Source organism: Bos indicus, chromosome 22, assembly GCF_029378745.1.
Source record: "Bos indicus isolate NIAB-ARS_2022 breed Sahiwal x Tharparkar chromosome 22, NIAB-ARS_B.indTharparkar_mat_pri_1.0, whole genome shotgun sequence".
NCBI classification, from domain to species: Eukaryota; Metazoa; Chordata; class Mammalia; order Artiodactyla; family Bovidae; genus Bos; species Bos indicus.
Window position 1 is genome coordinate 22,005,173 of NC_091781.1, and position 27,695 is coordinate 22,032,867.

Sequence of the window (27,695 nt, forward strand, 5' to 3'; positions counted from 1 at the left end):
ATGCCATCTGTTTTTTTGACTTAAGCCTCCCAGATATCTGGCATAGTGAGAAGTCTGGAATGAGGGCAGAAGACAAAGGTGTACTGCTTAACTTCCCTGGGCCTCAGCTTTCTCATCCATAAAATAGGAATGTAAAAATGCCTTCCCTCTCGTTGTAAATATCAAATGTGTGAAAATGCTTTGAAACTTGGAAAGTGTTGAATAACATGAAGTAATTATTTATATTAGTAGTCTGTTCTCTTCACCCTCTGTTCTCTTCACCTTTGCAAAATGACAAAAAAGATCTTGCTCAGGAGAGTAATTGTGGTTAAATACTCTAGGCTAAGCCTGTGGAGGGAGTGTGTGTTATTGACATCAATCCTGCTACAGTTATTTTCAGGAGAAAAGGTATAAGTCCTATAGCAGCCAGCAGAGTGTTTTTGATTACCCCATGGATTTGGGTAGCTTGGAGATCTGCTGTAGAGCTGGAATCTGACTTCCTCTGTGAGCATGAATTTGGCTGAATTTAGTAGTGAGAAAAGCTTAAGAAAACCCACACATGCTGAAACCCAAAAGGCTAATGAGAATAAACAGCTTGTGTAATTAGACCTTGTGCATTTCCCTAAAAAGAAATCATGAAATATGAACAAAATGTTGTCTCTGAAGACTTCATGGTTACTTGGTCTAGTTTTCAATTTGGAAACTATGCTCATTGCCTGCAGGAATTATAAGAACAATAGGCTTCTGGCTGTTTAGTGAATTGATGCCCTCACATGGATTCTGACATTTGATGTCCTGGCCTTGGCCCCACTCACAGCAGCAGGGCACTCATGCAGGCCGAGTTTTGCTCTGTTCTGAGCACTCACAGCTTAGCGACCTTACGTGGCTTTATATCGTGACTTCTTGATGAGCCAAAGTCTTCGTGATTTTGGTTTCAAACACATTTATTCTTCCCTGTATGTCTTGTCCACAGAAAACAATGAAATGTTTTGTTTTAAATAAACTCTACTGTTCTTCTCAGAGTCCTGGTGTTTTCAGTAAAAAGGACACAATTCCCTTACCCACCCAGGTTTGTCAAATCTCTGCATTTTGCCACTTTTGCTCCATGTCTTTTGTTATATAATAAATATCTTTATTTTAAAAACAAATAAAATGGAGATGCAGTTCAAGCGCCTGTGAAATCCTCCCCACCAGATTCTTGTTTCTCTTCCTCTCTTCCCAGAAGTGGCCACTATGCTGAATGAAGCAAGCAACATGAGGCTCAACTGAATGTTTTGACCAAGTAATAATATTTCAAAATGAAGTTCCCATCCCTTGTGGAAATATGAAAGTAGGTGTCTCAAATCAGGCCATAGGAAAGTCATGAAATTTTGTTTCTTCTAGAAATAATTTTCTTAGTTTCTACCACTTTCTGGTATAAACCTTTAAACTTTCCCCTGCTGAATTTCATTAGTAGTACTTCTCTTTAAAAGATAAGTAAGACATTACATGGTTCAAACTTCAAAATTGTTTCCAAATAATATATATTAAGGCTTCTTTCATCTACTTTGGTCCCCTCATTCCCAACCTTGTGGTTAATAACTTTTATTAGTTTCTTGTTTGTACTTCTAGTCTTTTTATTTTATACACAAAAAAATGTGAATATACATTCTTACTTTCCTGCTTTCTTTTCTCAGAATATTATATTCTATATTCATTGTTTTACATCACATTTTCCATTTAGTAATATATCCTGGAGATCTGTACTGCAGCAGCCCCCTTCTCTCTCTCTTTTTATACCATGTTGTATTTTATAGTTGTATAACATTTCATCCAGCACATATTAATGCATAGGACTTTATTAATTTTACAATTACATAGTATTTAATTGCATGGATAGAAAATATTTATCCTAAATGACAACTGGACTTTCTTTTTCTATTGCTTTTTGAGTTTCTTCTTCCTTTTTTTTAAAAATCTTTTTGTTGAAGGATAATTGCTTTACAGAATTTTGTTGTTTTCTGTCAAACCTTAACATGAATCAGCCTTATGTATACATATATCCCCTCCCTTTTGAACCTCCCTCCCCATCCCAACCCTCTAGGTTGACACAGAGCCCCTGTTTGAGTTTCCTGAGCCATACAGCAAATTCCCATTGGCTATCTATTTTACATATGGTAATGTAAGTTTCCTTGTTACTTTTCCCATACATCTCACCCTCTTTTCCCCTCTCCCCATGTCCATAAGTCTATTCTCTATGTCTGTTTCTCCATTGCTGCCCTGGAAATAAATTCTTCATTACCATTTTTCTAGATTCCATATATATGCATTAGAATATTTATCTTTTTCTTTCTGACTTACTTCACTCTGTATAATAGGTTCTAGGTTCATCAACCTGATTAGAACTGACTCAAATGTGCTCCTTTTTATGGCTGAGTAATATTCCATTATGTATAGGTACCACAGCTTCTTTATCCATTCATCGGTACTCAGGGGAGTTGGTGGCTAGGGTGGCAGGAGATATAGTGCTCTAGAAGGGTATGTCAACCAGTACTGGCCAATACACTCCAGTATTCTTCCCTGGAGAACCCCCCTCCCTGACAGAGAGACCTGGAAGGCCCCAGTCTACAGGGTTGCAAAGAGCTGGGCTCTAGCGAAGTGACCCTGTGCATGTAGATGCAAGATTTTTTTTGCCTGTGGCAGCTCTGCCCCAGTGAGAGTTGAGCATTAAGATAATGCAGCTGCTTGGCTTGCGGGGACCCTGGCAGTTCCAACTGTGCAGGAGCATGGACTGCTTCTGCTGCAGGAGTTATGGCCCTATCAGAGTCTTTTTCTGAGCCTCTTGTAGCTGGGGATCAGAACACCTCTTTGGCCAATCTTTCTCTGTAGCTCCACCCATTCAGGCACTTAGAGGGCTCCCTTGCCTGCGGTCCTTCTGTGTTGTTCTGCATGTCAGGCACATAGAGGGGTCTTCCTGGCTGGGATCTTACTCTGTAGATTGGTGGGTCAGGCACTTAAAGGGGCACCCTGGGTGGGGTCCTGCTCTGTAGTTCAGTGCATCACATGTTTGACTGGCCAGCCTGTCTATTGTTCAGCTGCCCATGCTGGCATGTGGAGAGAGAGAGGCTATGGTGATGGCTCCACCCCCTATGCCGTGACTCAGCAGTAATGCCTTCCTTCCATGACTGCCTGGCTTTCCTCCACAGGTATTTCCCACCACAATGTCTTCCCTCACATCCCCTCTATCTGTCTCTCCACAGTCAACAGCAGCCCTTGCCCTGGGATTGCTTCACAATCCCTAAACTCCAGCTCCCAGCCACTGCGTCTTCCAGGGGACCTGCGTCCCTGTCCAGGGTATGTATGGCTGCAGTAAGGACTGTCTGATTCTCATTCCTTTTAGGCTGCCACAGATCAGCTCTTTCACTTTCAGCCTTAAATGTTTCTCCTCTGACTTAGACAATTGCTCTGATGTGGGAACAAACTCCTGCTTTGGTTCCCCTACCCTCCTAGAGCAAGTCCAGTCCTACTAATACTCCTGTTTTCCCCCCTAGTTCCTTTGTCCTACCAAGTTTTGCGTGGTTCTATGTTTTCTTTTCCTTTGGTCAGGTACTCCTGTCTGCTCTCAGCTGGTGTCTGAAGGTGTCTTCCTGATGTATCCGTGGAGAGAGATGTACTCCACATCCACCCACTCCTCAGCCATCTTGTTCTCTTTCCTCTCCTTAATTTTTAGGATTTCCTTATAAATTAGGAATAACATTTTGTCTGTGCTGTGAGTTTTAAAAATTTTTTCTTAGATTGTCATGTGTGGCAAAGTTCACTTTTACTCTTTTATCATGGACGAAATTATTTTAAAATGGAAAGGATCTTAGAACTCTTCTACTCTTTCATTTTGCAATGAGTAAACTCTGGCTTATGATGCCTGAGTACTGAGTACCACCTACCAGGTAAAGACAGAAGCTGAATTTGAATACCAGTCAATGGTTTGTCCACCATGGTCCTGTGCATAATGAAATAGTGCTTGTTATGGAGTGATTGACTTGTGTAAACTTCATGAAAGTAAAAATTTATGTTTTCTCAAAGACAACTGTAGAGCTACCCATATCCTAGTTCCCCAAAGATTTAGTTGAATCGTCAAAAAGAATAGTATCCCATGAAGACATGTCCAGGTGTAGATAGTTTAACTAGGGAATTCTATAAGATATTTAAAGAAAATACAATACTCATCCCACATAAACTTTTTCAAAAAATAGATGTGAGACCTTCTTAATTAATATAATTGAAGACAGTATTATCATGATACCAAAGCCAGATAAAGCCATCAGGAGGAAAGAAAACCATAGACCAGTATCTCTCATGAACATAGAAGAAATCAACCTTAACAAAATAATGGCAACCCGAGTCTAGCAATGTGTTTTAAGGATTATCATCATCTAAATGGTACTTATTCTAGGAATGTAGGGTTAGTTTATCCCTTCCTTCTCCCTCAGTTATTCCCATTATGTGTTACACCTTTTGTAGTTGTCCCACAGTTTTTGGATATTCTTTTCTGTTCTTTTTTGAGTCATTTTTCCCTCTTTGCTTTTCAGTTTTGGAAGTTTCTATTGTTATATCCTCAAGCTGAGAGATTCTTTCTTCATAAAATTAATAGCTGTGTCCAGTATAACTAATAAGCACATCTAAGGGATTCTTTATTTCTATTACAGTGTTTTTGATCTTTATCATTTCTTATATATTCTTCCTTAAATTTCCCATCTCTCTGCTTTCATTATCCATCTGCTTTTGCATAATGTCTACTTTTTCCATTAAAAACCTTAGCACATTAATCATGGGTTTAAAAAAAAATCTTTTAATTTCAGCATTTCTGCTGCATCTGAATATGGTTCTAACGTGTTTTCACTATCTTCAAATTGTGTCTTTACCATTCAGTATACCTTTATTTGGTGTGTGTACGTGATTATGATATACTGGGTGAAAGGAAACTGTGGTAAGTAGGGCATTAATAATGTAGTGATAATGTGTGGAGAGAAGGGGAAATATTATAGTATGTGATTTGGTTTCAGTCTTTTGGGGAGCCCATGCCCCTGGATTGTGAACTTCCACAGTGCTGCCTAGTATCTGCTACCTCACGTCTCCCTCCCCCACCACTTAGGTGGAATAGGATGGCTAGAGAGAGCTGGAGTTCGTGCTTCTCTTCTACCATGTAAGTTAGTCTCTGGTAAAATTGCTTCTCCTGAAGGCAGGCCTTATTAAGAAAGACGGAATGGGTTGATATATTTCAAAATGATACCTTTTCCCCCTCCCCTGCCTGCGGGAAGCGCAAGAGAGTTTTTCTCTGATAGTCACATTGAAAACAGGATGAAGTTCTTAGAGGTAAAACTTAGAAAAGTGTGGCTCCTACTCCATGACTGGGTCCCCTTGGAGTTTGTGGTCTCTCAGACTTGTGCGCACTGAACCACCAGCAATTGTTAACTACAGTTCAAGTAGCCCTACCCTGGTGCCGGGTTCCATGGATGTTTCTGCCTGCAGGTTTCTGTTCCAGTAAGTTGTAACCTGTATCTCTGTATCTGCCTGTCATTCTCTCCAATTTTTAGACCAGCAGTTTGTCCTGTAGCCTCATTTCTCTGATGGATCTAAGAACTCTTTTATCTTTTTACTTGTTGTTAGGATGAAGTGCTGACTTCTAAGCTTCTTACAATGCAAGGTTATCCCAAAATTGATTTGTGTAATGTACCATGTTAACGGAGAAAAAGGACACAAACTACGTGATTAGCTCAGTAAACATAAAAAAAAATTTTTTTTAATATCCAGCATGCATTCATGATAAAAGTTCTCAACAAATTAGGAATAGATGAAAATTTCCTCATCCTGATAAAGAGCTACAGCTAACAACATGCTTAATATTAAAAGCTTGAATGCTTTCTCTCCTTAATATTTGAACAAATGTATGCTCTTGCCTCTTTTATTCAGCACTTCACTGGAAATTCTACCCGGTGCAATAAAGCAAGAATAAGAGATCACAAGTTACAAGATCAGTATCTAAAAATCAATTAATATTTTCTATATATATTAGCAATTCAGAATCTAAAAATAAATTTACGAAAATAATGTTATTTATTATGTAATCAAAAAGAACAAAATACTTAGGCATAAATTTAACAAAAGGAGCAGAAGCTGTATGCTGAAAACTCTAAGACTTTGCTAACAAAAAGTAATGAAGACCTAAGTAAGTGATGGCACCCCACTCCAGTACTCTTGCCTGGAAAATCCCGTGGATGGAGGAGACTGGTAGGCTACAGTCCATGGGGTCGCTGAGGGTTGGACACGACTGAGCGACTTCACTTTCACTTTTCACTTCCATGCATTGGAGAAGGAAATGGCAACCCACTCCAGTGTTCTTGCCTGGAGAATCCCAGGGATGGGGGAGCCTGGTGGGCTGCTGTCTATGGGGTCACACAGAGTCAGACACGACTGAAGTGACTCAGCAGCAAGTAAGTGAGAGATAGACTATGTTCATGGATTTGAAGACTCCATTTAGTTAAAACGGCAATTCTTTTCTCAAGCCGATCTATAGATTCAACAGAGTCCCTATCAAATTCCCAGCAGGCTTTTTAATATAAATTGACAAGTTGATCCTAAAATTTAATTGAAAATTGAAAGTAACTAGAATAAACAAAGCAATTTTGAAAGGACAGTGTCGAAGGAGTTGTGCTACCTAATTTTCAAAGCTTAGTATGAAGCCACAATAATCAAGACAATGTGGGGTTAGCATTAGACTATGAATCACTGGAACAATACAGAGTCCACAAATAAAGCCATACACAGCCCCTTGATTTTTTACGGACTTGTAGATAATTCAGTGGGGTAGGAGTAAGAGAGTTTATTCAATTCGACTGGAACAATTGGATGTCTCTATGCAAAGCAAAAGTACATTATACACAAAGTTCTATTCAAAATGGATCATAGATCTAAATGTAATAGCTTAACATATTATATATCTAGAATTAAACTGGATAGAAAACATTGATAACTTTAAATTTCTTAGGACACAAAAAACATGAACAATGAAAGATAAAATGTTTACTTTTCAAACGACACCATTGAGAAGACAGAAAGGAAAGACAAGTAAAAAGAATGGGAAAAATATTTTAAATTATCTGATAAAGAACTTATATTCAGAGTATGAAGAAATCCTGTACAGTAAATAATCTGAAGGCACACAACACAATTAAAAATGGATAAAAATTTGAATAGACCCTTCAAAAAAAGATCTGTGAATAGCAAATAAGCACATGAAAAGATGTTCAACATTGTTAGACCTTAGGGAAATACAGACTGAAATCCCATTGAGAATCCCCTACACATCTCTAAAATACATGCTACCAGAAAAGACTGAGAACACTAATTACTGAGGATACATAGAAACCAGAACTCTCATATGTTGCTGATGGAAGTGGAAAATGAAACAATCTCCTTTGAAAAATTGCGTAGCAGTTTTCTACAAAGTTGAACTTACATTTATCAAATGACCAAAAAATTTTCCTTTCTAGGTAGGAATATGCCCAAGAGAAATGAAAATACTTGTATCCAAATATTTGTTACACACAATATCTCTTTTTGGAATATTTGGAAGCAATCCAAATGTCCATCAATTGGGGAATAGGTAGGCAACAGTTATATCTAAGCAACAAGTGCCATTCAGCAGTAAAAAGGAGTGAATTACGCATGTAACAGCATGGATAAACTCCAAAAACATGCTAAGTGTAAAACTAACATGGGAATATATACTGTGTGATTGCATTTATGGGAAATTGCTAGAAAAGGCAAAACTATAGAGACAAGAAGCAGGTTGCCTGGAGCTGGGATTGGGAGTAGGGATTGACAGCAAATGTACACAAGGGGAGTTTGGGGGGATGATGAAAGTGTTCTAAAGCTTGAGTGTAATGATGTTTACAACTGTGTACATTTACTAAAAGTTATTTGATCTGTATACACCGAATGGGTAAATGTTACACTATTGTAAACTATACTTTAAAAAGCTGTTAAAGAAGGAGAAACTCTAAAGACGAAGTTGTATCACATGGTAATAGCTTGGAAGGTATCTTTCTTAAATGATTGTTTCTTGTTTCTTCCTTTAAAGTGAGTAGGGTTTTAATTGTTTTTGCTTTTTGAACAGGCTACTTCCTGGTGGCTCTCTGGAGGGATCATCCCCTAGAGCAGATGTACATTATAGCTCATGCTGAGTCTCTCCGTCAGTAGAGACAGTTGCCAGCCAAGAGTGAGACTCAGCTGGAGAGGCAGAGTGAGGCTTCTGGGGTAGGCGCCCCTCAGGTTTTCCTCTAATTATTCCAGCTGAGCATACAAGAAGAAAGGCAAAGCCACAGGGAGGCATATTAATTAAAATGTCTCCTTTTTCAGTGGGCCATTGTGATTCTCCTAACTTTTAGGAGGTTACAGCTGTAGGTTTACAGTTTGTTATTTCCTTCTATTGCCAACATAATTGCAAGATGAAATAATCCCACATTTTAATATTCAGAAATAGTCACTTGGATAGATTAATAAGCAGGATATCTAATTACCAATTGGGGTCAGGTAAGAAAAAGTATCTAGTTTTTAAATGAGACTGTTGAGAACTGTCCTGAATGGGGACTTTCACTATAGATTTCCTTCTGGTGTAGTTTACTTGGACATAGCAGGAAAGATCTTAGTCTTTGAGCTTTTGGTGTCCAATTGCCTCTTATGTGAAAAAGCTCCACTCACTGGTTTTGTTACCACTGTTTGCTTAGACCTTCACTGCCAATTAGTAAGGAACAGGAGAAACATGCCTCTTAGGGAATATAGAGAAAATTTTACTTTGATCTTATCTGTTGCCATTTTTGAATACATTTTCCCTTTGACCAGTGCCCCCCTTTCTCTTCTCACACAAAAAGCCTAAAACAAACAAAAACATAAGAGCAATTTACTTAAACTAGTTGTTATTCAGAAGTGTTTTTGATTTGATGTTTTAATTTTAAGATTACTCTGTTCATTGTAAGACCAGAGGCTTATATTTTCAGAGCCATATGCTGCTTTGGTCTTATGAATGGACACCCTGTGGATCTCAGCGGGAGTTAAAGCTGAGCTAGTTGCAGGATGGTGCTTTCTTCCTTTTGTTGCACAAAGAATTTTTCACTTGATTTTTCCAAAGAGTGTAATCTGCATGTATTAAGGGCACTTGTTTGGCATGTATGTTTACTGACATGTTTGGCTTAAATGTTTACTGACATGCTTGACTAAACAATAGCAATTGTTTTATAGGCATTTCTTAGTTTACTTGCCAGCACTAGACCTGCTAAAGATTCTTCCATAAGAGTGGCTTTCCCATACCCTTGCTGGGCAATTACTTTCAGTTTCTTGAATCTAAATATTGTTTGTCCTATTTTCAGAAGAGTGAGATGTTCCTTTCTCTATCCTAGGAGCTCATTTCTTCTGCAACAACCTTTCCTTAGTCTATGTGTCCATCTGTCATGCCCTCTGATCTCCAAACCTTATCTATCATTCAGAACACAGTTTGAAGTTTGATCTCCTTTATGAAATCATCCGCTGGATCATCTGGATCTGCTGGATCATTGAAAAAGCAAGAGAGTTCCAGAAAAAGATCTATTTCTGCTTTATTGGCTATACCAAAGTCTTAGACTGTGCGGATCACAATAAACTGTGGAAAATTCTGAAGGAGATGGGAATACCAGACCACCTGACCTGCCTCTTGAGAAATCTATATGCAAGTCAGGAAGCAACAGTTAGAACTGGACATGGAACAACAGACTGTTTCCAAATCAGGAAAGGAGTACGTCAAGGCTGTATATTGTCACCCTGCTTATTTAACTTCTATGCAGAGTACATCATGAGAAACGCTGTGCTGGATGAAGCACAAGCTGGAATAAAGATTATTGGGAGAAATATCAATAACCTCAGATATGCAGATGACACCATCCTTATGTCAGAAAGTAAAGAGGAACTAAAGAGGCTCTTGATGAAAATGAAAGAGGAGAGTCAAAAAGTTGGCTTAAAGCTCAACATTCAGAAAATGAAGATCATGGCATCTGGTCCCATCACTTCATGGCAAATAGATGGGGAAACAGTGGAAACAGTGGCTGACTTTATTTTTTGGGGCTCCAAAATTGTTGCAGATGGTGACTGCAGCCATGAAATAAAAGGATGCTTATTCCTTGGAAGAAGTTATGACCAACTTAGACAGCATATTAAAAAGCAGAGACATTACTTTGCCAACAAAGGTCTGTCTAGTCAAGGCTATGTTTTTTTCCAGTAGTCATGTATGGATGTGAGAGTTGGACTATAAAGAAAGCTGAGTGCTGAAGAATTGATGCTTTTGAACTGTTGTGTTGGAGAAGACTCTTGAGAGTCCCTTGGACTGCAAGGAGTTCCAACTAGTCCATCTTAAAAGAAATGGTTCCTGAGTATTCATTGGAAGGACTGATGTTGAAGCTGAAACTCCAATACTTTGGCCACCTGATGTGAAAAGCTGACTCATTTGAAAAGACCCTGATGCTGGGAAAGAACGAGGGCAGGAGGAGAAGGGGAATGACAGAGGATGAGCTGGTTGGATGGCATCACTGGCTCTATGGACATGAGTTTGGGTGTACTCCGGGAGTTGGTGATGGACAGGGCTGCAGTCCATGGGGTCACAAAGAACTAGACATGACTCAGTGACTGAACTGGACTGACTGGCTGATGAAATGATCTGCCTGTGGCTCAGAGCACACTTCTCTCTCTTTTTGAACTCCTGAGCTTAATTTTCCCCATTGAACTCATTTCCAAATTATGGCAAGCACTGATGGTTGGTTCACCAATTCTTTTCTCGCTGTAGATACTACTCTCTTAGAATGCTCATATGTATCTCAGTTAAGGCCATGATGGTGGCAGTCTGCTGTAGGGTCTCTGGGAAGATTTTTTTTCTTACGTAGGTGACAGGCTGCCAAATGTTGAGGTGGTCAATTAGGACAATGAGCCATTCTGAAAGTATCAGTCAAGTCTTTATTTATTGTGACAGTGCAAGCAAGAGGCAAAAGTGGCACCGGCTCCCAGGTGCTCCATTTTTCCCTATGGAGCAATGCCTAACAAGGGTCAGATACATGTGGTGCAGATGAGGGGAAGTGTTTCATTGCTGAGGAGGCCTGTTGTCTTCTCATGGATCCGGGGGGTATGGTAGAGGGAGGGGGAAAAGGGTAAGGAGTAGAAAAGTACTACGCACCATGGAGAAAATGCCTTAATCCAGTCCCAGTAATGAGGTTGCTGGAGGTGTCCGAAGTGCGTTAGCCAAGGCCTCCGATAAAGGGACCTCTGAAGAGAAACGCCTGGGCTAGATGTGTGTATACTGATATGTGTATGAACATGGCTGGCTCAGATGGGTGGGGTAGAGGTGGGTTTCCTTGATGGTAACTCTCTCTCCAGAAAATTGTAGTGCATTGGTGATAAGCAGGTCTGGTGCGGGGAGGGCAGCTTTCCACTATGAGGCCTGTCAGGCAAAGCCTTGCAATTGCCTGTGGTGGGCCTGGATGATTACACACAGATTTTTTGATCTAGAGATGGACTCTTCAGTAGGTTCCACTTCTTCTTTTTATTTTTTTAAGCTGGAATGTGACCTATTGGTTGAAATTGTAGCAGCCAACCTGTGTCCATGAGGGAAATATGAAGGGAATTCAAAGACTCTGGAGTCAACTAAACCAGAAACAAGAACGGCATGCATTTGGACTTCCTCTTATGTGGGGAAAAATAAGCTTCTAAATATTTAACCCACCATAGTCATGTTTTCAGCTCTGTGTAGCCTCAATTATTCCTAACTGGTACATCATTTAATCATGCAGCGTTTTTTACTGTTCCATAACTGATATTTATCTAAATTATTATTTATTACTTGAGATACCTCAAAGGAACAATTTCAGCTCTACGACTGAGCAACTTCACTTTCACTTTTCACTTTGATGTGTTGGAGAAGGAAATGGCAACCCACTCCAGTGTTCTTTCCTGGAGAATCCAGGGATGGCGGAGCCTGGTGGGCTGCCGTCTCTGGGGTCGCACAGAGTCGGACACGACTGAAGTGACTTAGCAGCAGCAGCTGCTACCGTCATAGTATTTTTTGATTCTTATTGCAATTCTGAGTTGGTGGTAAGTATACATTGAAGTTGTCAGTGTTTCTTTTTTTGTAGCTAAGTCACCAGAGATGAAAACCATATAATTCTTAGTTTATTTGTTGCCACTCAGAGAAGAGTGATGCTGACAAAACTCCTAGCATCAACTGCCTTGAAATTGAAGACCTGAGTCTGGGTCCCAGCTATAGTTTCTGATTAAAGAAAGCCCCAGGTCACTTGTGTTTGGAATATTCAGCATTGCTGTCCATGATAGGTTTAGATCCTTGTCTACTTGTTGGGCTTCTCTTGTAGCTCAGCTGGTAAAGAATCTGCCTCCAATGTGGAGACACGGGTTCGATCCATGGGTTGGGAAGATCCCCGGAGAAGGGAAAGGCCAACCAGTCCATTATTCTGGCCTGGAGAATTCCATGGACTATATAGTCTGTGGGGTCACAAAGAGTCGACACGACTGAGTGACTTTCACTTCACTTCACTTCACTACTTGTTACTCCTATTGGCTAGAGGTAAACAAAAACAAAAATATAGGATGATTTTAGTAAAAAATACTTTGTGACCTCTCTAAATGATTCCATATAGATGTAGACCAATTTCATTTTTTATAAGCTGCTACTCTAGGCTTCTCAGGACAGTGTTTTTCAGGAGTATGTGGGTCGTAGACACAGCTCTTGTCTTACTGGGGAACATTACATAAGTTTCATCAGTTAGCGAATAAGTTTCTTAGGAACCTTGAAGAAACCTTGATTTTATTGACCTTGTATCAGTCCTAGGCTTATGTACAGCAATAGGTTATGCTCTAGATACAGAATCCTAGCTATTAATACTTATGTGAGACTTATAACACTACTACCTAGATTTCCAGGTCATTGGCATGAGTAAGTTTCTTGGTAGATTAGATAGTATCTTAAAGGAGACAAAATACAATGTATTTTAAATTCTCCCCCTTAAGGTGGATCTTAATGACTTGATATTATTCCTGGATGAGCCAAATTCATGCATCCCTGCTATAGGGATCAGGCAGATAAACATTTGCCTAAATGCTGATGATATAGTTTATTTTCTCAAATTTAGAGTAGCCTCCACAAACAATGGCTCTTTGATCTAATTACTTTAGTTACTTCAAAACCCAAAGATCATCAGTTTTGACAGAGTTCTGCAAGCATTTAGTTGGTCACAATCTAAGAACCCTATATAGAAAGTCAACTTGTTTACTTACCACTAGGTTTTCTTAAGAGTTAAGCAGTAAATAATACTGTTTTCAATTCAATATTGTTGCTACATGGGCACTGTATTGAGATAATTAACATCTCCAATTGAAGTTGTTACAGGCATATTTTATAGCACAGAATAATTCTGATAATGATGATCAGTTCAGTTCCGTCGCTCAGTAGTGTCTGACTCTTTGTGACCCCATGAATCGCAGCACGCTAGGCCTCCCTGTCCATCACCAACTCCTGAAGTTCACTCAGACTCACATCCATTGGGTCAGTGATGCCATCTAGCTGTTTCATCCTCTGTCGTCCCCTTCTCCTCCTGCCCTCAATCCCTCCCAGCATCAGAGTCTTTTCCAATGAGTCAACTCTTCACATGAGGTGGCCAAAGTACTGGAGTTTCAGCTTTAGCGTCATTCCCTCCAAAGAAATCCCAGGGCTGATCTCCTTCAGAATGGACTGGTTGGATCTCCTTGCAGTCCAAGGGACTCTCAAGAGTCTTCTCCAACACCACAGTTCAAAAGCATCAATTCTTCGGTGCTCAGCCTTCTTCACAGTCCAACTCTCACATCCATACATGACCACAGGAAAAACTATAGCCTTGACTAGACGAAACTTTGTTGGCAAAGTAATGTCTCTGCTTTTGAATATGCTATCTAGGTTGGACATAACTTTCCTTACAAGGAGTAAGCGTCTTTTGATTTCATGGCTGCAGTCACCATCTGCAGTGATTTTGGAGCCCAAAAAAGTAAAGTCTGACACTTTTTCCACTGTTTCCCCATCTATTTCCCATGAAGTGGTGGGACTGGATGCCATGATCTTCGTTTTCTGAATGTTGAGCTTTAAGCCAACTTTTTCACTCTCCACTTTCACTTAAATAAAAGAGGTAAAATTGATTGAATGTTTGTTGTGGAGGGCACTGTGCTAAACAGTTACATGCGTTTTCTCTTTTAATTCTCACCACAACCTGATAAAGTCTGTAGAACTTTGGGGCTTCTTCTAATTATAAATTGTCGTAAATTCTGGGCTGTTTTCTGAGGAAAACCTTGTCTGCAAATATTACCTTGGCCCAACTCCATGTCAAAGTAAGTGGGCTTTTCTCCAGGCTCATGCCTGATTGGTAGGCTTCTTGACTTATATAACAAAATATTAAACCTGTTCTTTTCTTGAATACCCACTGAACGCATGATTCTGCCTTTAACCAGTAACTTGGACTTGAATCCTCATCTGCAGTCCTTGCTGGAAGCTTGACTGTTATAAATATTGTTCATGAAAGAGCACTCAGAGGGCATGTGGGCTCTCATTTTCCCTAGTTGTCTTCACTGTCCAATATGTGGTAGCCATTAGTCTCATGTGGCTATTTGAATTTAAATAAAATAAAAATTAAATAGAATAAATATTCAGTTCCTTAGTCAAAACAACCATATTTCAAATGCTCAATAGCCCTATGTGGCTGTAAGTCTTCATAATGGACAGGATAAATATGGAACATTTTGGTCATTCAGAAAGTTTTATTGGGCAGTGCTGTGATAAACTGTTAGGGTTTCACATCTGGACTGCATCTTCTTTAAAAAAATAATTTTCATTAAGTTGTTCTTTGATGTGTTGACAGTGGCCTGCCATTGTGGTCCATTCTAATAATGAGTCTTGAGTTCTTATATGTCAGAAATGGCTTTAAACACTTTTTATGAATTAAGTCAATTCTTTTAATAGTTTTTTGAGATAGAGCATTATTATTATCTTCATTTTACAGAGCTTGGAGAGTTAAGCGACTTGCCTGTAGTCACCCAAATGGTAAAGGGCAGTGGTGGAATTTGAGTCCTGAAGTCTGGCTAAAACCTTTGTTCTTCACCACCACACTGTGCTGCCTCTGAAATCCTTATAAAGTTTTCTTGGATTTCATTCTTAGGATATAAGTAGTGACCTCATTATTTTTATCTCTTCATTTTTATATCCCTATTCCTCATGGCTGTAGCTCTTTATTTATTTAGTTTCTGTTATTATTATGCTGCAGTGCAATTCTGATGCCAAGCACCTAGTGTTAGCATGGACTCCACAAATTAAAGGCATAATTCCCTAAAAGATTACCTTTACTTCTAATACCAGCCACAATTTCAGAAGTCCTCAGACCAGTTTCACTTTGACCAACTGGCTATAAATATAAGGGTTGCTTTAACTCTTTTAGGTCTGATAATTTGCTAGAATGACTCACAGAATTCTGGAAAGCACTGTATTTACAGCTTTATCATAAAAGTTGTCAATCAGAACCAGCCCAATAGACAATTAGGATGATAACTGGAAGGGAAGTAGAATACATCACCCTTCCGCAATACTTGATGTGTTCAGCAATGAGGAAGCTAGCTGAGGCAGCTCTCATCCAGGCAGCTAGCGCAAGGCTGTGGAGCGCTGAGCCGCGTGTCATGCCCTGCGCTGCTGACTAGCGAACAATACAGTCAAGATGGCTAAAGGTGATCCCAAGAAACCAAAGATGTCTGCTTATGCCTTCTTTGTGCAGACATGCAGAGAGGAACATACGAAGAAAAACCCTGAGGTCCCTGTCAATTTTGCTGAATTTTCCAAGTAATGCTCCGAGAGGTGGAAGACCGTGTCCAGGAAAGAGAAGTCTAAATTTGATGAAATGGCAAAGGGGGATAAAGTTCATTATGATCAGGAAATGAAGGATTACGGACCAGCTAAGGGAGGCCAAAAGAAGAAGGACCCTAATGCCCCCAAGAGACCACCATCTGCTCTGAACTCCGCCCCAAGATCAAGTCTACAAACCCTGGCATCTCTATTGGAGATGGGGCAAAGAAGCTGGGCGAGATGTGGAATAACTTAAGTGACAGTGAGAAGCAGCCATACGTCAACAAGGCATCGAAGCTGAAGGAGAGGATGTCACAGACTATAAGTCTAAAGGGAAGTCTGATGGTGCTAAGGGTCCTGCTAAATTTGCCCGGAAAAGGTGAAAGAGGAAGATAAAGATAAAGAAGAGGAGGAGGAGGAGGAGGATGAAGAAGAGGAGGAGGAGGAGGAGGAGGAGGAATTAAACAAACAAACAAACAAAAAGCCCTGTTATCTGTCTGATTGTGAATACCTTAGAGTAGGGAGTGCTGTGATTTATATACCTCTTGCCCAAGATGTGTCGGTTGCCCTCGTTAGGTTTAATTACCCAATTGGATCACAGTCATATTGTAGTCTCTCAAAGTGCTCTAGCAATTGTCAGAGGTTTACATGAAGTGGCCATGGGTGTCTGGAATACCCGGAAACTGTATCAAAGCTGTACATATTTCCAAACATTTTTAAAATGAAAAGGCTCTTGTGTTCTCATTTCGTGCACTTTGCTGTTGGTGTGACAAGGCATTTAAAGATGTTTCTGGCATTTTTTTTTTTTTTTTAAATTAGTAAGGTGGTGTGTTAACTCTGTGGTCATTGGCTAGAAATCCTGAATTCTCAACTGTACATATCTATAGTTTGTAAAAAGAACAAAGCAACTGAGTTACACTCTTGACCATCCTTGCTTGGTGTGGAGGTTGTGGGGGCTATGCCTTCTAGAGGGGCTGTAGCACAGGGCATGCACTGTGGGGCTGGACCTGTGGACACTGCACTGAGCATCCATCTAGCTTCAGGTTGTCTTGTTTTTGTACATAGCCACATAACACCCCACTGCCATTCTTAGCTGTGGAGAAGGGGAGGTCAGCTGGCATGAGAAGTGTTTTGGGTCCTTTTTAGTTGAAGTGTGATAGTTTTAAACTCTTTGTTTTCTTAAACAAGCTGTAGCACTCTTCATTATCAGCAAAGCAAAGAGCCAGTGCACCAGTGAAAGTTCAAGAACCTTCTGTACTAAACACCATCTGCAATGTTCTCTTATTTTTTGTGCGTGTGTTTAGAATGCTGAAATGTTTCTTAAGTTAAACAAATAGTATTACATTTAAAAAGAAAAGCATATCTGAGAGTTAGTGTCCATAGTTTTTGTTGGGGTTTTATTACAGAGGCATGATTAATTGAATCATTGGCCATGTGATTGAACTCAATCTTTAACACCCCCTCTCCTCCTTGGAGGTTGGGCTGGTTCAAAGCCTCAACACTCTAATCCTGTGGGTAGGTCCTTCCAATGACTAACTCTCATCCTGAGTCATCTCATTTGTATAAATCAGGCATGATGCAAGAGACTCATGAATAACAAAGCCTTCCTATCACTCAGAAAGTTCTAAAGATTTAGAGGTTATCTCCGGGGGACCAGGGACCAAGACAAGATAAATCCTTTGTTACACAACAGTAGGTATTTTTCTTCTTTATTGAAGAATAGTTGACTTTCAATATTATATTACTTTCAGGTTTACAACATAGTGATTCAATATTTTTATACATTATGAAATGATTACCACTGTGAGTCCAGTTACCATCTGTCACCATAGAAGGTTATTACAGTGTTATTGACTATATTCCCTTTGTTGTACATTATATCCCTGTGACTTACCTATTTTATAACTGGAAGTTTGTACCTCTTAATCCCATTCACCTCTTTCACCCACCCCCTTCCCTCCTCCCATCTGGAAACCACTAGCTGATTCTCTGTGTCTATGAATCTATTTCTGTTTTGTTATGTTTGTTCAGGAAATCTATAAAACTATGATTAGTAGTCCTCTTGCACCTGTATAAAAATATGTATTTATATATATCTACATAAATGTTCTTTTATTTTTATGTATCAGTTCAGTTCAATCATGTCAGCTCAGCCGTGTCCGACTTTTTGCGACCCCATGAAGTGCAGCATGCCAGGCTTCCCGGTCCTTCACCACCTCCCGGAGTTTGCTCAAATTCATATCCATTAGTCAGTGATACTATCCAACCATCTCATGCTGTTTCACCCCCTTCTCCTCTTGCCCTCAATATTTCCCAGCATCAGAGTCTTTTCCAATGAGTCGGCTTTTCGCATCAAGGGACCAAAGTATTGGAGCTTCGGCATCAATCCTTCCAATGATTATTATACTTGACTGGTTTGATCTCCTTGCAGTCCAAGTGACTCTCAAGAGTCTTCTCCAGCACAGCACTTTGAAAGCATCATTTTTTCAGTGCTCAGCCTTCTTCATGGTCCAACTCTCATATCTGTACATAGCTTTGACTATACGGATGTTTGTCAGCAAGCTGATGTCTCTGCTTTTTAATATGCTGTCTAGGTTTGCCATATATTTCTTTAGGCTGACTCAAATCCTTTTTGAAGTAAGGTGAAATGTTTATGTGTGTGTGTATGTGTGTGTGTGTATGAGTATAAATAGAAACAAACATTTTATGTATGCCTGTATAAATATATATTTTTAATATAGGTGCACAAGAACTAACCACAGTTTTATTGATTCCCAGATCTATAGATTACCTTCGAAATAACTTAGTTTTACGCTTTTATTTTTCTGATGAAGAAATAAACCAGGAGACATGAAGTATCTGCCTAGCTGGTTAGTGGCAGAGTTGGGACTGGAATTCAGGGTTTTTAATCTTGCATTTAATACTCTTCTTGTTTTCATAATTTTAAGCTTGTCCTTTACATTAGTCATATACTTATCACCTCATATTATTCTCACCACCTTGCTAGGTCCAGAAACCTCAAGCTGCCCTCCAGAAACAGCTTTGGTGCAATAGGGTGAAGCTCAGCACAAACTATTTTTGTACTTTCTGCCTTTACGCATGTGCTATTCTTTCTGCCTCAAGTGTCCTTCTCACTCACTGGTCATTTCTTGATTGTTTTTAAATGTACAAGCTAAACCTCATTTCCCTGTGAAGGCTTCCCTGACTTTCTTTCATAGAGTTAATCTTTCTCTTCCTTTTCACATTATTTAGCATATGCCTGTATCTCAGTGGCGTTTATCACACTGCATTTTAAATTCTTTTCCCACATTTCAAACCTTAACAGAATTATTTATTTCACCCTTGTTGCCACTAAACCTATTACTCTCTCTGTCTCTCCAATCCTGATATAGCATCATCAGTGACTCAGCTGCTCCATCCAAAAATCTAGAAGTCGCCTTGATTTCCCTTTCATCCTCATCTTGCACATTTAATTAACAACAAGTCACTTGGTTATACAGCCTAAATATATCCCAACACTTTCACCTCTCACCTTCAAACTGGTCTGTTTCCACTCTTGCTTTTTTTTCAATCCATTCTCCAAGCTGTGACCAGAGTTCTTTCAAAATAAAAAGCATCTCATGCCACTTCTAGCTTTAAATTCACCATTAGCTTCTACTTTTAGTAAAATACAATACAAACTTCTTAATTTCAGGTGAACAGAAAAGTGAATCAGTTATAGATGTGCATGTATCCACTCTTTTTCAGATTCTTTTTGCAAATAGGCCATTACAGAGTGTTGCAGTGTTCCCTATGCTTTGTAGTAGGTCCTTGTTTTATATATAATAGTGTGTATATGTCAGTCCCAATATCCCAATGTATCCTTCCCTCCTCCTTACCCACTAACTTTAAGTTTGTTTTCTATGTATGTGTCTCTATTTATTTCTGTTTTGTAATTAAGTTCATGTGTACCCTTTTTTTTAGATTCCACATCTAACAGATATCATATATTTGTCTTTCTCTAGAAACATGCTTTTTTAAAAAATTAAATTTATTTATTTTTTGAAAAAATCCAAACTTCTTTCTGTGCTTGGAAGTAACCTACATCATGGTACCCATCCCTTCTTCATTGTCACCAGGCTCTCTCACTGTCCAGGTACTGGCCTCTCTCAATTTCTTCTGGTTTCTCAAACACACCAGGTTTGTGAATAAATAATACCCCTTATTGTTTTCAGCAGGCTATATACCCTGTGGGGCAGGTGTTGTGACTTGTTTTCTGGTATCCCTAGTGCTCAGCACGAAGAGTTGCACAGGGTGAGAAATCAATGAAAGTTCATTGAGTAATATTGAATAAAATTTGACTGCTCCCATTTATTATTTACGTGATCTTGGCTAGTCCGTTAACCTTTTTAACTTCATTTATAATGCCCATATCTTAGGGTTGTTGTCAAGATTAAAGGAGGTCAGTGGGTACAGTATTCTACAAATGTAGGGGATTGTTACTGCTATCATTGGTCACTTTTCTGTTCAACATGCCTTTGGGGCTTATATTAACAGTGCATTTCTCAGTAATGCCAAAGCTACTCCTTATTGGCTTTCATAGGCCTGAATGCATTATATGGTAAATTCTAGAGAGGCTGGAAGGCTGTTATAACTCTTGCTTCTGTTCTGTTTGTAGTAATGCAAGCCTACTTGGTAATTGGAGCCGCCTATAGATGTATTGCTGTTGCCAACATGTAGTTCTTATTCTGTGCTTCCCTAGTGTTTCCATTAGCCAGGTAATATATTTTTCCAGCTAAATGATTAGCATCCAGCAGTTCCTGTGTAAATGCTTGTGTTCATTTCATTAAAAACAAAAATGAAAAAACAAACCACCTCCCAATAAGGATTCTTAGTTAATTAAATAACTGTTTAAAGCACAGAGAATATTTATTTTTTTGTTAAAAAAAGTAATTATTCAACTCAGGGACATTTTTTAGTGTGGGATTAAGAATCTCTACAGATATCAATGATTATTTGGAAAAGTTAAATTGGAGGGCAATTCACTGATGTTAAGTACAACAGCTACTGGAACTATGTTTAAAAATGTGTTCCAAAGTGAAGGGTGAAGAAAATTGATTTTGCAGATGCTCAGTTGAAAGCAGTCACTTCATATTAGGCAGAAAAAGGCAGTTTGAGATAATCTCAGTATGAGAGAAATGTGATTTTTAGGCCAGCCAAAGAATAGGAGCACACTGGGACAGCTGGAGGTGTGGAAAGTGTTATCACTGATCCAAAGGGATAGAGGATTAGGGAGAGGGTGGGGAGATAGTGTCAGCTCAGATAAGGGTAGATAATTTATTTTTAGTTTTCTCCTGACTTTAGTTCTTAGACAACCTGAGTGTTTAATCCTGGCCTCCTGTTCTTTTTTCTCCTACCTTGTAAAATTTAACCTTTTCTATCATTTGTCTCATCACAACATATGCATGTTCTCACCTGTCCATCAGCCATCTGTTGGCTAAACTCAGACCCTATTTAGTGGGCATAGCATAAATGAGCATAGCATCAGCTTATATTTGTCAGGAATGCCCTGGGAGTATCTTTCTTGACTCCAAGATGATGATGACTGCTCTTTTAGAAATGTAATGCATTTTGTTTTAAGATGCTTATCTTTTCAAAATTTTCCTGGAATCACTTCCCATAGGCATTATCATTTCTTCCCAAATGGACAAAGATAGACTTGAGTGGGCCAGTGGTCAGGCAGTTGTGTGTGATAATCAGAGAGGAATAGAAACACGCTCGTGTGGCATATTCAAGTTCCTCCTTCTCCCAGTTTCAGTCCTCCTAAATTAACTTCCTCTGTCCTAAGATCGGACCAGGAACACAAATACAATATAATACAACTTATTATATTCAGAGACTATTACCAATGGATTAGTATTTTGGATTTGATTGTACAGACAGCTGTACAAATCCCATTTTCTGATTGAACAGAACTGAGTAACTTGACCAAATCACCTATGTGTCTTAAGCCCATAGAATATCAGATAAAACCCATTAAAACTGTTGTTTTTGTATGTCAAAGTGGTGAATTATTGGTAATTTCATACAGTCAAAACTAATAATAGTAATCACTAACAATAGCTAACCTTAATTGCATGTAACATGTATTAACTGTGGTATTTATTCAAATGAATACAAACAAAGCACTCTGGACAGCTCTTGGCAGAATGGGGTCACACCATGTGCTTTATTTTACAATGATGACCCCATTTAATCCTCACAAACGCTTTCTGTAGTAATGATTCTTATTAATCCTGTTTTATACATGAAGAAAATAAGGCTCAAAGAGTGACCTCTTTGAAAAGGCACTGAGAGACGATCCAGGATCTAATCCTGAGCAGTGTGTCTCCCAGCCTGCTCTCTTAACTACTACAGACATCATCTCAGATGCCTATGTATGCCTATTGTACTCTCATTAAACAAATGTTTTATTCAAAACCTACTGCCTAGAATTCTGCCCTGGGTAAGGTTTTCTAGAGAAAACCTCACTTGTGCATAAAAAGATTTTATTATCAAGGGTCAGTACAAGATAGTAATTTTGGGGTGTCTCAAGGAAGTACATGTTAAGGTCCAGGCGCATGGTGAGCAAATACTGTTAATTCTGTTAAGTTCAAGCATTATTTGGCAAAGTGAGGTCCAGAGGAAGATTAAGATAAACTACTAGTATACACTACATTCAAAATTAAAAGAAATTATTGATTTCTTCTATGTTATTAATAATTTAATGTTTTCATTATCATTGACACGCATACTCAGATACCATCATCCCTGTGTGCATTGCTGTGTTTGGTGAGTATAGATGAATGACTACTCACAGTTGCTGCATTGAAAATAACTTTGATTTTCATTTATTCAGAACCTCTTTAAAATTGTGTCCTCTTCAGTTTAAAATCCATAATTCTATTTATTCATTTTTTAAAAACTTACTGAGTATTTTCAGTATAGCAGGCACTGAAAATTATATATCAGCAAATAAGACATAGTCCCTGGGCCTAAGAAGCTCACCATATTCTGAATGAAAAAAAAAAAAAAAAAAAAAGCACATGTTTGGACAAGAACTCAAATGTCTGAAGAAGAAAATCAATGTTTCAGTGCAGCACAAATCTTAAAATTAACAAAGATTTACTCAAGTGCTTCCTGACTATAAAGTCTGTGTTTCTTCTTAATTGTTTTACCATTTCAGAAGATCTACGGTCTACTTTCCATTGTGTAGTACAGTTCAGGTCCTGCTGGAAGATGCTAATGACTTACTGGTTTGTATCTGTTACCTTCAGGGTCATTTTCAGTAGATGTCAGATTCTGGAGTAGATCTAAACTTTTACTGGAATTGGGTAAAATTCAACCAACATTGTATAGAGAAGAAAGAGAAGAGTTTGACTCAGTACACTCTTAGAAACTTTGCTAACTTCCTGAATTCCTGGAATCATGGGAACAGATAACTTCTCACATTTTCTTCATGGAGAAAATTTTAGTTAAGTTTAAATAGTTAATTTGCATCTTTACAGAGAAGCTATTTTCCGTAGTCAATGTGTAAGAAAAAATTTGGGTATAATAAATATTACCTCTAAATACTCAATAAAATTGGTCTTAATCATATCAGTTCAGTTCTGTCACTCAGTCATGTCCAACTCTTTGTGACCCCATGAATTGCAGCATGCCAGGCCTCCCTGTCCATCACCAACTCCCAGAGTTCACTCAAACTCATGTCCATCGAGTTGGTGATGCCATCCAGTCACCTCATCCTCTGTCGTCCCCTTCTCCTCCTGCCCCCAATCCCTCCCAGCATCAGAGTCTTTTCCAGTGGGTCAACTCTTCACATGAGGTGGCCAAAGTACTGGAGTTTCAGCTTTAGCATCATTCCTTCCAATGAACACCCAGGACTGATCTCCTTTAGGATGGACTAGTTGGATCTCCTTGCAGTCCAAGGGACTCTCAAGAGTCTTCTCCAGCACCCCAGTTCAAAAGCATCAATTCTTCGGCACTCAGCTTTCTTCACAGTCCAACTCTCACATCCATAAATGACTACTGAAAAACCATATCCTTGACTAGACGGATCTTTGTTGGCAAAGTAATGTCTTTGCTTTTGGATATGCTATCTAGGTTGGTCATAACTTTCCTTCCAAGGAGTAAGCGTCTTTTAATTTCATGGCTGCAATCACCATCTGCAGTGATTTTGGAACCCCCCAAAATAAAGTCTGACACTGTTTCCATTGTTTCCCCATCTATTTGCCATGAAGTGATGGGACCAGATGCCATGATCTTAGTTTTTTGAATGTTGAGCTTTAAGCCAATTTTTTCACTCTCCTCTTTCTTTTTCAGCACAAAGTAATTGAGATTGGTTAAGAAACGGTGGGTCATTGCATTTTACTTCCCACTCACGCTTGGCCATATACTTATTGAATGAAATGGTAGGCAGAATTGCCTACATTATTTAAATTATTATTATTATTACTTTTGCTGAGCAACATATATTTGAATTTGTCTAAATGTAAAGAGCACATGATGATAATCCACTGTATTGATTATGCCCCTGCTCCTTATAGTTCTCTTGCAGTTCAGCTATACCCCATTATTGTAACAACCCACATGAGTAGTCTTACTCGAAAAAAATGGAAGGATTGAAGCTCCCAACACAAACTTGACCCCAAGTTTGTCAGTGTTGGTCTTCGGGTTCTCATCGTTGTCTTGTAGGGTCTTGGTATTTTGTGACATAAAACAGGTGCCCATAGGCATAAGCTTCCAAGTTGATCCAGACTGTCCTAATGTCTTGGTGTAAAGGAGATAAACTCCCTCAGTGTTTGTTAAACACAGAACTTGTAATATCTTGAGTGTATTTAAAATTATCCCACCACAGATGATGACACAATTAGTCATCTTAATGGTACTATCCATAGGGAAAGAGAAAGAATAAAGGTAGGTTTGAGCTATCCAGGGCCAGACATTTGCTTCTGGTATGTCCAGTGTGGCTCCATCCTAGTTGAATCTGAGAATTCCTCAATTTAGTCCCACCTACCATAAACTACTTTTTCCATGGAAAAACCATTCCTGAATATATAAGAACAAGAAAATCCTGTTTCAGCCTGCATAATTCACAACCCTGATAATTAGCACATGTTTGTGGTTATCTATATTTATATATAAATATATTAATTTACAATCACTGTAATCATTATTAACTGTGGCATCCCTTGTATTGTTGTTTTTGGATCCAAATATTAAATTTCAATTGCTCAGTTCTTGTTATTACTGACTCTGAAGTTACCTTCAGTGTGTGTGTTTCTGTCTGCTAGACATGAGGCTCAGAACATCAGAGACTCTCAGTAGACTTTCTTTGCAACACAGGAAACATGGGCGCTTTCATGGTGGTTACTGGACTGGAGTAGGATACTGTATCTTGTGTTAAGTAATTCACCAGTATCTTTAGTTGTCATGATATCCAAAGAAACAATGAAAAATAAAATAAGCCCATCATCATCTTCTGCAGCTAAAAATCATTATTCACCCAATATTGGTTATTGAGTGTACATGTAAGCACTTAGAGCATACACAGTTCCATCTTTATAGCAAGATGGGGTACATATAGTATACGTATGGTATTCAGATGATCTCTTTGAAGCTTAAACTGTGGATTATTCAGTAAGGATTATACCTTTTGAATTCTGCATACAATATAATTTCTCTAGGGAAATTTATATACATAAAAGAAGCATGATATGTGAAACTCCTAACTTTTATTTTATAAGACAGCATCATAGGTCTGACTGTCTTACAGCTAAATTTTACCAACAAAATCTAGTATGTGACATAAGATGATCATACCTTATTTTAAATCAGAGAAGTTTATAGAATGATTTTATTAATAATATATTTTTAAAAGCACATGGAAAAATGTCTAGCATATTTTAAACCAGGGAAAATACTTTTTCTGTAATACCTAGAGAGGTGAAATTGGATTTAATTAATTATGATCTGAATCTGAGATCACAGAACATTGAAAGTTTAAGTGACTTTCAAAACTATCTTGAGACCAAGTCTCTCTTACCTGTTTTCTTTCAGTTCAGTTGCTCAGTCATGTCCAACACTTCGCAACCCCATGAATTGCAGCACGCCAGGCCTCCCTGTCCATCACCAACTCCTGGAGTTCACTCAAACTCATGTCCATCAAGTCAGTGATGCCATCCAGCCATCTCATCCTCTGTCTGTTTTCTTTAGTACCTTTTTTGTTGGGGTATTTACTTTTTATAAGGTAACCCATTTCCTTGTTGACCAGCTCCTAATTATTTGCTTTAATTAATGAGAATTCTGTTTCCTTTTAACTTCCTTCCATTGGTCTTGGATATCCTGAATCATATATGCAGGCTTCAGGAAAATAAGAAAATCATATTGATTCTGATTTTCAGTATGAACACTAATTTTTCCTTGAATCTTCTTTGTCGTTAACACCATAGATTCTTTAGTTGCAGATCCTGCCAAAGAAGTGAGCCAGTGACACTTTTTCCTCTAATTAGTTAACTCTGAAACTAAATTAAGTCTGAATCAGCAATCTGTAATAAGTACATTAAGATTGTTATCTCATGACTGCTATCAATTTCACTTCTGTTTCTGAATTATTAGTGTCTTATTTGTTTACATTACAAATTCAGTAGGAGTAATTATATAATAAGAAAATGATGCTGTCACTTTAAATAAACTGCTTAGCAACTAAAACATCTATAATTAAAGGCATCATTCAGAGCTTCCATTTTAATATATAAAGGAGAAGGACATGACTAGATTTTAATGAACTTGCTTTTGTTTTAGCTTTATTATTGTTTTATTTTAACCTGGATGTGGTTATTTCAAAATACCACTAAATGTTACTAAGCGTTCTTAATTTCATACATTGGTGTTAGAGTAAATTTAACTCTGACAGCAAGCTTTCAGTTTTTCTCATACCTGGAATAAATATTCTGCAACTTCTAGGCTAGTAAACTGTCTAGTCCCAGCTAACCAGTGGTAAAAATGTGTCAGATCACATGAATAAACCCTCAAGCAAATGCCATTGTCTACTTAAGTCCTTAGTTTAAAATAAGCCTAGAGAATCTGCCTGAGGAATAATAGAAGGAGTGCTGAGTAAGAGCAATGGAAGGAATACTTGGAGATTCATGACTAGGGCTGAGTATATGAGTTCCTGAGTTACCCCCTCTTTCAGCCTCAGATTCCTCACATGTAAAATGAAAATAATATAATCTACCTATGGAGTTATTGTGAGGAATGTCACAAATTACGGATTTGAGCCTGTTTTGTTAACTCTGAAGCCCGATACTGGTTTTGACTATGATTTCTGTCTGCTAGTGTAAACTGAAGTTCTGAAACTATACCTGAGGGTCCTGCCCAAATTTTCCCACTGTGCCTGAAATTCATACTATAAATATAATTTCTTTGAAATAAATTATCACTTCTCAATGTGTGTGATTCTACAGATGTGTAGATCTTCTCAGGTGCTTTTTAGAAGTTCAGACTCTTGTACCTCACAGTTGGCCTACCGAATTAGAATCTGGGCTGGGACTCAGTAATCTGAATTTTAACAAGTGTTTTTGATGACTTATAGGCATACTAAAGTTGAGAACTCCCCAGTAAGGCATTGAAACCTCTGTTAAAATATCAATACTTTGAAATATCAATACTTTGGGTCAGCACTATTACTCATTAACATTTTTTGTGAATTAATATATTGGAATATGTAAGTTTACAGGAAATTGGGGATAGGCCAAGAAAAATCAAAACAAAAAATTAGGGG

The 27,695-nt window shown here is 38.5% G+C and overlaps 1 pseudogene; it reads left to right on the top strand.

The window, feature by feature from the left end:
• The first annotated feature begins 2,091 nt into the window (after positions 1-2,091).
• Positions 2,092-27,350, top strand: LOC139178590 (high mobility group protein B3 pseudogene; annotated as a pseudogene).
• Positions 27,351-27,695: the final 345 nt, after the last annotated feature.